Here is a 12266-nt window from a genome sequence, read left to right as displayed (position 1 = left end):
GTACACAGCTTTTGGGTCAATTTAAGTGAAAAGTTTGCAGGATATATATATGTATATTTGGTAATCATAGTTCTATTCAGATTCAAACAACATTTTAGCACATATTGATAATTTTACCGACATTTGTTACACTCTTATTTAAGGAAGCTTTGATTTACAGTAAGATTATTTTTCGAATTACTTTTTTTTAGATATAATTCTGCAGAGAACAAAGAGAAGTCTGGATTCATCATAGAATTTGTAAAAGGCCCAATATCCTAATCAAGTGGAGGGTGTTGTTAGAGGTTTGTAGCCCCCACCCATAACCCCCCCCCCCCAAAAAAAAACCCCAACCCCCAACCCCAAAAACAAAATAGTCGAAATTGCAGTTCTGCAATACAATTGCTTAGCCTAGAAGGCATGTTTAACTGTCATATTAAGAATGACATCTAAAAAGTTAAAAGTAGTCAAATTCAGTTGATACTTTTTTTTATTTTGGAAAGGAGTGTTACGTTACTGTATAAATCCTAGCTTATGTTAACATTACATTGATACTGTCGACTTTTTTTTACAAGAGGGTATTTTTGTTGTGCTGTTTTAGGGAGCAACCATTTAACTTTAAGGGAGGAGAGGGGGTATGGTTTTTTGTCTGAGTCAGAATTTTTTTTCGCCCAAAGCGCGAACATTTTTTTTTTCAAAATTTAACACTATAAGGTATGGGGGAAATCTGGATTCAGAATATTTATTTAGGAAATAACCATACCCCCCCCCTCTTTGAAATCACATGGTCGATCCCTTGTTGCTACACACCTGTATCTTACCTCTTTTTATTTCGAAACACGGCGTTCCAAATTACCATTGAATTCACTTCATATGATTTCGGACCAAGTGTTGAAATGAGTAATCCCATTACCAATAGACAATAGACAATACTTTATTATTAAACCTCAGACACATAGGTGTACAAGAGGACATCGTATATACACGTATACACATTTTTATACTCAATACATTTACACTACACATAATAATGCATGCATGCATGGTAAAATACAGCAAAATGTCAATTTACAAATTACCATAACATTCAACTCAAAAAAGACAAATATAAATCATAAGTATCGTGTAAGTATTTTTAAAAATATTGCTAAGTTTTTGTAAAGTTCTACATGACAAAATGTTAGAAGCTGTTTTAATTTGTACTCCGTTGGATTTGCAGTATAAAATTCTGGTATATATTTATTTCTAAGCAGTTTTATTTCCTGTTTTTGACATTTGAATAGATAATGAAATTCATCTCCTATCCCGTTTCCACAGAGATGACAAATTCGCTCATTTTTTGGTATTCTAGACCATCTTCCCGTTTCTACAGGAAATTTTAAATTTGAGCATCTGAATTTTGCTATATAAATCCTGTCACACAGCTTCAACTTTATTAAATAGGTTTCCAAACGAAATTCCTGTTTGTAATGTGAATAAAATGCACCTCTTGAAGAGTTATTCATTTGGGAAAACCAATGTTGGATAAATTGGTCATTCAGTTTTTGTGAAATAATGTTCTTTAAACCAGGTTTATCTAATGAAAGTTGATTTTGCCAAATAAAACTAATTCCATTTTCGTCAAATATGGATTTAACGTACGTAATCCATTTAAATTTTGTGGGGTATTGAAAATGTAATTTGAGCATTAATTTATACATAATGGAAGATAACTTGTTATTCTCCAATAATAAACTATTCCAAAACATCACCATTTTACGTTTAACAATAATTTCCAAAGGGAATCTTCCGAGTTCCCCATACACCATATAATTTGGTGTACTGCTTCTTAATTTCAAAATATTTTTGCAAAATTGAAGGTGTATTTTCTCAATGCTATCTTTACTTTCAAATCCCCATACCTCTGAAGCATATAATAAAACAGGACTAACCAATGAGTCAAAAAGTTTAAGCTGCAAATCGACGGGAATACATATATTTTTTATTTTTCGGTATAGAGCATACAAAGACTTCTGTGCCTGATCAAGAAGTTTTTTTCTTGCAGTACAAAAGCTACCATTGTAATTAAAAAGTATACCAAGGTAGCAGTATGAATCAACTATTTCAATGTTTTCTCCATATATCCTAAAATTCTGATTTCTTTTTACTTTCTTTTTACTAAAAATCACTGCTTTAGTTTTGCTTGTGTTAATCTTTAGTTTCCATTTTTTACAATATTCTTCAAAACATACAAGGGTTTTTTGTAATCCTTCTGCACTTTCAGACAATAGCGCAGTATCATCTGCGTACAGTATAATAAACAATTTAACATACATTTGTAGTGATTCCAAGCACAGATTTGAAATATTATCTAGACTTTCTATATTATTTTCCACAAAATAACTTTCTAAATCATTTAGGAACAAAGAAAATAAAAAAGGTGATAAATTTTCACCTTGTTTTACTCCTGTGTGAGATATAAAAAATTCGGAAAATTCATTTCCTTTCTTGACACATGTTTTTATATTTTGATACATATTATAGATCACATTAAATAGTTTACCTTTAATGTTTGATTTTTGCATTTTTTGCCACAATCCCGATCTCCATATAGTGTCAAAAGCGCTTTTAAAGTCTATAAAAGTGCAAAATAGCTTCTTACCAAATGAAAAATATATAGTAATTAAAGAATACAATACAAATATATTATCAACAGTAGAGAATCCTCTACGAAAACCTGCTTGTGATTTTGAAATCAGGTCTACGTGATCTGCATAATTATTTAACCTGTAATTCAACATAGCAGAAAAGGTTTTACTAAAGCATGAATTTAATGTGATTCCTCTGTACATTTCGGGATCGGATCTTGATCCTTTATTTTTAAATATAGTTATCATGATTCCATTAGATCAACTGTCTGGGACAATTCCAGTATCTAAAATTAAATTGAATAGCTTAACGTAAATTGGCATTAAATCGTCAATTGTATTCTTTATATATTCATTTAAAATTTCATCACTACCTGAAGCTTTGCCATTTTTTAAATTCGAAACGATCTTTTTAATTTCATCTTCGGTTACTGGACTATTTAAAAATAACTCAACATCGTCTGATAAAGTTTCAAAGTCAAAATTTTGTTCGAAGTCATTTTCTGGCTCGACATTTTCATTTAGGATTTTAAAATGATCATACAATGCTTTTAGAGATATATCGTCATTGTTATCTTTTTTCTTACTATCATTTAGATTATTAAGGATTTTCCATAGAGCTTTTGTATCCTTTTTAGAAATGTTACGCAACTCATCAGCAGCCTTCTGTTGATAGTTTGCAAAAGCCTTATTTAATGTTATTTTATGTTCTTTACTAGCTTGTCTCATTTTACTTCTGTTTTCAGCATTTTTCAAAAAACTATATCTCTTTCGAGCTTTATGAAATTTTTTTCTACTCATCGAGCATTTTCTATTAAACCAAGGTTTTGAATTTTTCATGTTTGTAAAAATGTTTATGTTTTTTTATTTTCCCAAACGTTTCTGCCGCCGCATCTTTAAAATTTTTGCTGATATCTAAAACTATATTGTTTATATCATTTTGAGTTGCATCATTATTTACGGACAATTCGTCCAGTTTATTCATAACAGTGGCTAAAATACCTTCGGGATCATTGTGAATTCGATCAGCGTATTCAGATTTCTGTTCACTTTTCCACCTGACAAAAGTTTTATCATTTCTATTGTCGGTAACAATTGAATCTGGTTTACTAAATGTGGCCTGAAGTCTAAAATGTATAAATGAATGACAATCAGAATATAACGGTATAAAGTCAGCAATTTCAAAATAAAAAATCATAGGGAAGAGCATTGATGAAATAATTAAATAATCAACAACACTTGAATCGTTACATGTTTTCTCCCCAATATCTTTATCTGATCTAACTCTTGAATTAGCAATATACAAATTATTTTTTCTGCACAACTCTAACAGTCTATGACCATACTTATTAGGTCTACATGTACACTGAGACACTCTTTGCAAGTGATTTTGTTTTGAGTCAGATTCTCAAAATCATATAAATACTGTAATATATCAGCATCACAATCTAAATCAAACATACTAACAACTGACTCATCAGGTATAATATAATCGGGTAAAGACCCAGTTTTTAAGTTAAAATCGCCAACTAGGGCAACATAACAATTTTCAGTGTTTGTTAGGATATTCAATTCATTTTCCAATTCTTCAAAAGCTTCTATAGTAGAATACTTAGAATTTTCAGGTGGTACATAAACACAGCCAAAAATTACATCTGAATTAAGTGACAAAATTGATTTCGAAATTTGAAACCATAAAACAAATTGACTCTCAGTATTATGGAATTTCAACTCTTTTTCTAAACTCTTTCTATAAATAACAACTATCCCACCTGATGCTTTTTTAAATTTTTTTCTATTTTTTGTGACATAAATATAATCGTCTGGTAAGTTTAAATTATCTAGGTCAGTTAACATCGTTTCAACAAAAATACAAATATCATGATCAAGCAAAATGTCAATGAAATCAGGAGACAATAGTCTTTTCTTAAGTCCACACACATTTAAGAAACACATATTTAAACTACCATTGTTAATTGTATATTTCTTATTCAAAGTTTCATTACTGTACGATTTCTTTTGAGGTTGTCCTCTTGCACCATTCCTCTATCTGCCAGAATTCGGTGGAGCATTTGCGTGCGATGGACGAGGAGACGGTCCCTGTCGCTGTCTTTTGCTAGGAGGGGTATCACTAGAATAAGACCCTTTTGGCCTCGTGTCATGGTTTGTCGTCGAAGAGCCGGTATGCTCTTTTCTAGAGCCCTCTAATACCGTGTCAGGAATGTAGAGCTGATTGTCTATATATAGCCTATCACGCACAAGAGAGGCTTGTCTATTTTGCTGTTTGGCCTGTTTTAACACAGGATACAGTTCCTTCCGCTTTTGTTCAATTTCATGAGGAAATTGTTCCCGTATTCCATACAGTCTACCTTTAAGTCTGGTAGCATTTGCTAATACATATTCCAGATCGCGGTGATATAGGAATCTTGCAACTATTGGTGCTCTTCTGTTGTCTCCCTTTGTTCTGAATCGATGGACATTGCCGAATTCGATCTTGTAGTCGATCCCCAGCTCATTGTATAAAAAACATCGCCAAAGCTCTTCCGTGTCTTCACCCGGAACTCTATGCAATCCCGTGAAGATCAGATTGTTTTTCATTGACCTGCATTGCAAGTCAAGAATGGCTGCCTTTAGTGACTCAATTTCCTTTGATTCGATGACTGTTGGAACACTCGGTTGGGCGATAGTGTTCTCTTCGAGTTTCTTAATTCTCGTATCATGATTGTTACCAGGGGCATGTTTTTCGAAAGTATCTTATGACTAAGACATGTCTTATGATGGTCTTAGGACATGTCATAGTCGTAAGATATGTTTTCGTAAGTGTCCCAAGTTACGATATATCATAATTTTTGTCGTAAACTTAGGACACTAGCTCGTGACATGACTTATGATGGTCTTATGATTATCAACTAGAATTCTAATTACTTTTCATGTATAATTTCATGTACAATGTACATTACAATAAAAATAATACTTGTGTTGCTCAGTCGGCAAAATATTTAGATTTATTCTTCTCCATTTTGCGTTAAAACTTTTTGAATCTCCTGCGACGTAAGATTTGGACTCCTTTTCTTACTCATGATTTTGAAAAATAAATATACATATTATTTATTTCCTTATATATTACTTTATTTACGCATTTGCACGGGCATATAAGCAGACACTTTCAGTAATATTTTGAAACGCCATATAATTTCCATATTATAAATAAGTTTTATGTTAATGGATCACATACTAGCAAATGCATACTATCATATAACTTTAATAGATCTATTTTGATTTCGATCATATCACATCAAAACATTCTACCATGGACTAACCAAGTGACACTGTTTAGTCTCAAATGGAGACAAGCAATTGTATGTTAAAAATATATTTCTTTTAAATTGCCTTATGTAGATTTTTTTTTGTAGAAGGGATAAAGACAAATTTTGAATCGTTCAAAGCAAAGAAACGAAGAGACGAAACTGGTAAACAAGAAGAACATAACAAGAAAATGGCTGTGTACAGCAAGATGAGAAGAGTAAGAACTGATTTTTTTATTATGGCGAACAATTCAGATATTACAGTCAACATAAGAAGCGGATTTAGACGGGATTTTTATTTAATATTATATACTTATTTCACTTTAAACAGGGAACCCCCTTTTAACTTCATTTTTTTTATTTTCACTAAATTCCTTTTGTGACGCTACAATAAAAAAAGGAAAAAGATGACCATATCTAACGACGTCACATATATATATATATACCTCATTTTGCAGATCAGTGAAAAAGTTTGTCTACGTAACGTCTAAAAATCAAAATAGAAACAGAATCCAACACCAAATCTCGTGCAATATAATATTTCTCCACTCTCGACAATTGAATTTTCAATACTCAAAAAGAGAGAAATTAAATGCTAGGAATTGAGTGTTCTGTTGGATTATATTATATTCATAAATAATATACAGCATGCTTTCTGTCACAGTAATCACTAGTATTGTTTTTACAGACTGCTTTTTGCTGAGGTTATAATAATAATAATAATGATAATAATATCTTTATTGAAAGAGAGTCATTACGGCATATATGGAATCTATTTGTATGTATTCAAAATGAAATTCAAGGAATTTTGATTTGAGCTCTATTCTCTTTTTTTTAGAAATTAAACAACAGAAAAAAGGCCCTAAAAGTAAAAGTCCAGTATACCAGAGGAACAAAAAGAAAAGGGCTCGAAAAGCCTTGTGGTGCAGAACATGTCTTATGAACAAACAGATTCATAAGACGAAGGATCGTTTATCGTCAGTCCTCTGCCTTGGAGGTCTGATGATGTTGATAAATTAGTAAAAAAACTAGGCCAAAAGCATGATGGTCAACTAACCAAGAAAAGCAGACGGCAGCACCATCAACGAAAGGTTGAGGCAGTTTCAACAAGGATAAAACCAGAAGTCGTGCCAGAACATGAATGGGTGTTTAAATAGTTTAAAATTAATGTCAATGATTAAACTTTATTCATTTTAAGTATGCAACTTTTACCGACCAAAGTAAATGCTACATGTAATTGTTAATAATTTTTACACAATTATTTGTCCAAAACTAAAAAAACAAAAAATCTGATATATCGTTCTATTCTTATATTAACATATTTCAGTCATCACGAAATCAAATAAATGCGAACAGAAAGAGAAAAAATACATCTTCATGTCGGACGTCAACATACCGTCTTCAACAACAACAAACGGTTCGAAGGAGAACGTTTTTGATAAAAAATAGTAAAGAAAAGTGCTTCTTGAAACAACAGTATTGTCGTAATGGGCAAAACTATTTAAAAATAACACGAACAATGTACATTTCATTGGCAAAACAAAATATAATAACTTTTTTTATTTGTAACCTAGCACCACGGAAAATAAATGTTAAAAACAATATTTTTTTATAGAATCTTCATTTTTAGATGGAAAATCTTGTTTTTTTTTTAAATATGGAAGTGATACCGAGAAAATAAGCAGTGTATTATTTGCACATAGTAGTAAAAAAAAGAAGACAAAATGGTAATTCTTCGAAATATTAAGAAACTTGGTATATATTAAATTTCAATGTTTTAAATATTTCTTTTGTGCGTAATTATACAATATTAACAAGAAAAAGCTAGATAGCAGTAAATTTTATCTGGTACCCTGATGTAAGCAATCATACAATGCATGTATACAACAGTTGGTTTTACATTTAAAATCCTTGTTTTAGTGGTGAAGCTCTTCATTGTGTATTTTTTATATTATATTGATGTCCACGCGAGCATAATCAAATATATATTTTGAAATTAATTGCACTGATAAAACATATAGACATGTAACTGGGATCTTATATGTGAATCTTTTTTTTTTCTTCGATGGATTCAAAACAGTAAGCAATGAAAGGGAAACAACTCTTGTTAAAATAAGAATATTTTTCGTATCTTTAAAAATTGAAGAAATTTGTTTTTTTTTTTTTAGCTTAAAGGTTTACACGTTTATAATTATTAATATTCTTATAAAAAATAAGTATTAAGGTCTTGATTTTTTTATTTTAATAAGAAAGGGGTTGTATTTAATTGGGTGCTTGTTAAACCCTCCAAATTACGTTGGATTTTATTATTCAGCTCGAATCTTTGTATTCAAAGGGAAATAACTCTTTCTATTAAAATAGTTGATAGTTGTAATTAGGTAAGACAATCAAAACAACCACAACAAAGAGAATTCTGCAAATATGTTTCTGCTTATTATATTTAAATACTCAGTCCTTTTACATCATGGAATTGATATGTTTTTGTTCCTTAAAAACAGCTTTAGCAAAAACAAACAAAAATGCACAAAATTAGAGTTTTATAATTTTGTTATGTATGTAGATGTTTTTTTTTTTTAAATTATTATAGAATGGAATGTTAGTACTTTAATTTGTCATGTATTTGTAAATTGAAAATAATGAATAAATTTAGCTAAGATTCTAGATAATTGTTTTTTTTTTATTCAGGATTTCGCCATAGTCTAGATCTCCATTAAGGGCAGCTTTTTTTTATGAATTTCCAGTTGCTCCTCTCACTGTAATATCTTATATTTTGAGACAATCATGAGTGTTTAATTCGAATTATGGGTTGTGGCAACTTAGGGTGTACAATTATGGCTTTGTTTGTTATACTGAAGTATGTTTGTATAAACAAATATATTTTGCATTATAATAGGATTCGATTGTAAGAACTGTTACTGGTCATATGTGGATGAAAGCTGCAAATATATACTGTTTTCTGTCGTGAATTTGCAGGTCAATTGGCATATATTTGGTGCACCAAACACGGAGATTACAAAGATTTTTGATAGTAAATGGAGTCAAAATGAGTTTAAATTTTAAGTAAATCAAGTTATTTCACACATTAAATCTTTAAACTTGAAGTTGAATTTGATTTCAATTTGCATTAAATGAAAGTTTATCGTTGTATTAAATTTGTAACTCGATGTTGAATCAGATTTAAAACCACAGTAAACAGCTTACTGTTTGGAATATTATTGACTTTAATTTGTAGTAAATCATGTTTTACAGATTTTCTCTACATTAAATTTGATGTTGTATGTATATTAAACTTTGTTAAATTCGAAAATTACTGGACAGTAAATCAGGTGTCAATTCATGAACTTACTGCGTCAAGTAAACTATTTGTAAACTACTATTAAACATTGCGTTTACTTGAACTATAAACTACCAGAAAAAAAATAAACTCGGAAACTACGACTGATTTTCAAGTAGTTTATTGATACCTTAAATTAATACTTTCATGCAGTGTACCTATATCAATAAATAAGGGTTGGCCAAAACTGATCTTGAAATAGAACTGACAATATCTGTTCTAGGGTAGAACTGTCAAATTCAGTTTTAGGCTAGGACAGTTCAAAACTATTCTAGGGAAAATACCTTGAATGAGATTTGTTTCGTACAAACAACACTAAAGAAAGTTACGATAAACCCTTATAATATATATTATTTATAAAAATAGTTAGAAACGAATTGTTCATAGAACATTTGAAGGTCTTTCAACACTACATTTCTATAAAAAAGATTATAAGCTACTTCCGGTTTACTCAGTAACTATTGCCGCCCAATCATAAGGTTCTTCATAAACATTCAAAAAATATGCGGCTTTGTAAAAAACAATGGAAATATTTTGCTATTTCCGGTCTAAAAAATGTCTCTTTCAGTTTCATGTGAAAGCTTTATTGTCACTAATTACAAAAAAAATATAGTCTCTTTATACTTTTAGGTGAAATAAGGGAGATAATTATAAGGAAATGTCACTACGGGTCACAACATGCACAAATGATACATTTATTCTTGCTGATTACAAAAATATACGTTTTCTATATACTTTGCCTAAGATAAGGTAGATAACAAACTTCTTCCGGTTAAAATTAGGTCACCTCCGATATCTTATGATTTTTTATTTTACATATGCATTCAAAAATGATATATGGCTTTTAGCAATGGCAACATTGAGAACATGACCTTTACGTATGACCTTGACACCATTTTCTTTTTAATCCACCAAGGATCTCAATTCAAGATACCCTAGTTCTTTATCACCAACAGTTCATCAGTGACATTTATATATTACTTATGTCAAATTCAAAAGGGGAAATAACTCTCATATAGAGTCTCAGTATTAATTCGGTTGAAATTGACCGAAACATTCTGAAGATATAACATGCAATTCTGGAAAAAAATGTCGATTGTTTTACAGTTGCGAAAGAGATCAGCACTTAAGAAAAACAGTGTTGGGGAGATTACTCTCACATCACAAAGTGTTCGGTTAAACAGGGTTAGTTTGAAAAGCGCAAATACTGTTCGCTATCCTGTGGCAAAAATATTATCTACACCTTGCAAAACCACTACAAGAAAAGGGTTTGGAAGAAGAAAAAAATAATGATTAAAAACCAGTTGTTTAGAAAACAATTGGTCTTTCCACTTGAAAAGATATATTTTGATATGAAAAAATCAAATCCAGTTTAAAACGTGATTTCCAGTGTCAGATGATAGCTAAAGTTGATGTTTTAAAGGTCCCCTGTACTCTACAAATACACGGTTTTATAATAAGATGAATTGAAGTTTATGTTTGGACAATATATGGATTGGCCTTGAGCAGTCCTGGTGAAGTTGTATCTTTAATAATCTAATACTACCACATTTACTTTTTTTTTTTGGCATTTGTAATAACTTCAGATTGAGAAGATGAAAATCGTCTTAATCTCGGCGAATTGGCATAGTCTATGTCTATAACCGGTGATTGTTTCAATTTCTCTGGTGACTCAGAAAATTCTGTGGAGTGTTTCAATTTGAGATAGTTAAGCGTGTCACTAATGGCACACAATATTATACATTTACTCCATTCGCATAATTTGCATTTTACCATTTGAGTCGGCATTTCGTGTTAAGTAGGACAAAGCTTTAAAAGATGCAGATGGCATTTTTACATGTTGGTAACAGTAAAATAATGAAACAATTCATAAAATGTAATCAGCTTACAACTGTTCGAAATACATGTACACTAATTATGTTTACTTTAAATATTGCCCGGAACTGATAGACAAGTTGTTTTTGTGTTAATTAATTTGTAAATTTGAGTGTTATCAAGGTTAACAATAGGAACCAATATACTGGACAGTAAATCTGTCAAACTAATAAACAAGACTATCATTTTAAAAAGTAATTAAAGATTTCAATACACATTTATATCAAAACAATCAGAATTGAAAAGGAACGGTTAACCGGTTCGCGACTTTGGTACTCTATATTCCGTCCTTCAGACGGTTAACTGGTTTACCGATTAACCGTCAAAAACACTAGTATCATATTATATGATAGTATATTTGACACTGATTCCAAAAATATATGGTTCTATATACTTTTACATTATATAAGTATAAAGAAATATCTTCTTCCAGCTTACACAAGGTCACACCCAGTTGGCCTTTTGAAGGTCATTGTTTGCAAGCTAATGCCTATAATTTCCATGGGTTGATGATGTATAAATATGAAGTAAAAGCAAAAGTTATATTCTAGAACGTCAAATTTACATATAACCTTGACCTCATTTTCAAGGTCATCAAGCAAAGACCTTAGGTATCTACTATGTATTGTTAACAAGTGATATTACCATACATCTTATTTTTTTACATTCCAGGGGAGAAAAGTCCCACTAAATGATACCGCACCGCTTCGAAAAAAAACTTTTCCTTTTACTTCAAATCGGCAACTAACAATTTAGTAAACATCTTTTGCTGATATATTTTAAAGTTTCTTAGGACTAGCATGCACAAGCAAAAGCAAAAAAATTACCTTGACCTTTGACTTTGACCTCATTTTCTTTTTGGTGGACCCAGGCCCTCAAAAAAAGGACACTAGGTCTATATTACTTTATGGTTTATGAGTTACTATTACACATGTTACATTTCTCTTATGTAAAGGGAATGTTCAGATCTGTTTGATCAAAAACCTGAGGATATGACAAGCAATTTGGTAATATAAATATGTCGTAATCTCTACGGTTGTGAAGGAGTAGTTCGCATAAGAAAAACAGTGTTCGGGAAGAAAACTCTTATAAGGAAAGTGTTCGGCTAAGTGGTGTCAGTTTCAAAAGCATATAAACTGTTCAACA

The 12266-nt window shown here is 30.8% G+C and overlaps 1 long non-coding RNA gene across 1 annotated transcript; it reads left to right on the top strand.

Annotated features, from left to right (window-relative positions):
- The first annotated feature begins 265 nt into the window (after window positions 1–265).
- LOC127707329 (uncharacterized) lies at window positions 266–6976 on the top strand. Its single transcript, XR_007984782.1, has 3 exons — window positions 266–284; window positions 6020–6129; window positions 6750–6976. It is a non-coding gene; the product is annotated as an uncharacterized LOC127707329 (long non-coding RNA).
- Window positions 6977–12266: the final 5290 nt, after the last annotated feature.

Source organism: Mytilus californianus, unplaced genomic scaffold (genome assembly GCF_021869535.1).
Source record: "Mytilus californianus isolate M0D057914Y unplaced genomic scaffold, xbMytCali1.0.p SCAF_64, whole genome shotgun sequence".
Lineage (NCBI taxonomy): Eukaryota > Metazoa > Mollusca > Bivalvia > Mytilida > Mytilidae > Mytilus > Mytilus californianus.
The sequence above is the reverse complement of the archived record's forward strand: the minus strand, read 5'-3'. Positions and strand labels throughout refer to the sequence as shown.